The 1409-nt window shown below is 31.9% G+C and overlaps 1 pseudogene; it reads right to left on the bottom strand.

The window, feature by feature from the left end:
• Positions 1-390: 390 nt before the first annotated feature.
• LOC114892773 lies at positions 391-923 on the bottom strand (annotated as a pseudogene).
• Between the last annotated feature and the right edge of the window lie 486 nt (positions 924-1409).

A 1409-nucleotide genomic window follows, 5' to 3' on the forward strand; every position in this document is an offset into this window, starting at 1 on the left:
CGTATGTATTTATGTATACAGATAAAAACAAATAAACCCAGAATGGTCCTTGGGCATTATAGGTTAAAAATAATAAATGGAAATTCTGATTGAGTAATGACTATGGAAATTTTGTCTAACATTTTAGAAAAGCTGTTCTCTAATGCAGAGAAAATAATAAACCATGGTATCAAACGTTCTGTTCTGATAAATGAAGCAACTACAGAAAGTTTTATTTATTCAAAGTAACCTGTGCTTTTGATAGAAAAAAAATAAAAACAAGAACAACTCAACAATTCCCTTAATACTACTCAAAATGAACACATCAAACTTGACTTTCATTAGAATGTAGTTATTTTTCATACTAATAAGTCATAAACCAAGACCAGATTTTTGTATGTATGTAAACAATTATTGATCATCTTCTGGACAAGAATGCCAAGTTTGTCTCCCTTTGTAAAAAGCAGTTAAAATTTGACAACACTTCATGTTTGCCTCTTCTACAGCATCGAGTCTGCTTCATCTGCATCTTTCCATCTCATGAGAAATATTAATTATCCACTGCTGTATGTAACACAGTTATTTGCTCAGGATCAAGACCACTGGCAAAGCATCTTGGCAAAGCAGAATCTCTTTTCTTCTTTGATTTCCTGTCATCAGATTCACTGTCAGATAAAGATTTTACTTTTGTGCCATCTTTTTCTTTACCAGCTTTTTCAGAAATAAGAAATACTTTAACTTTGAATGATCTCAATTTTCTTCCAGTTTTCAAGTATTGTTAGCACCTGTAAATCTCTTCTGCTGAAGGGTATACACCACCTTCCCATTCACTACACATCAGTCCAATATTTCTTCCATCACAAAACCTTCAGGCTCTACCTCTTTGACTCATTTTAATCTTTTCTATTCTGTTTCTTTCCCATTTTTTGCAACACAGTTTTATTGGAGGAGTTTTTAAATTGTGGAGTTGAAGAGCTGTTATTCACTTTCTCCGAGGAGGAGGGCAGTGAGGAGTTGTACAAGAGGCCACTAAGTTTGGGGGTATGTTGTTTTGCAGCAAGAGATAACTGATACAGGGATACTTAAATATTTATACTCTATATGATAAGATGGCTAATGAAAAGAAAAATTACTAGTCAATTAAAGAGAACTAATTGTGGCACTGGGTCACTTCAAACTCTTATTTATTTGTGATGAAAATTAAAGAACAAACATCATCGATAAAAAAACCAAGGACCTACCGTATAGCACGGAGAACTATATTCAATATCTTGAAATAACCTATAATGAAAAACAATCTGAAAAAGAATATATATATATCAATATGTATAACTGAATCACTTTGCTGTACACCTGAAACTAACACAACATTGTAAATTAACTATAATTAAAAAAAACAAAAAACAAACATCATCTTTCTTTGCTGAAAA

Source organism: Monodon monoceros, unplaced genomic scaffold (genome assembly GCF_005190385.1).
Source record: "Monodon monoceros isolate NGI ecotype Baffin Bay Population unplaced genomic scaffold, NGI_Narwhal_1 Super_Scaffold_1, whole genome shotgun sequence".
NCBI lineage: Eukaryota > Metazoa > Chordata > Mammalia > Artiodactyla > Monodontidae > Monodon > Monodon monoceros.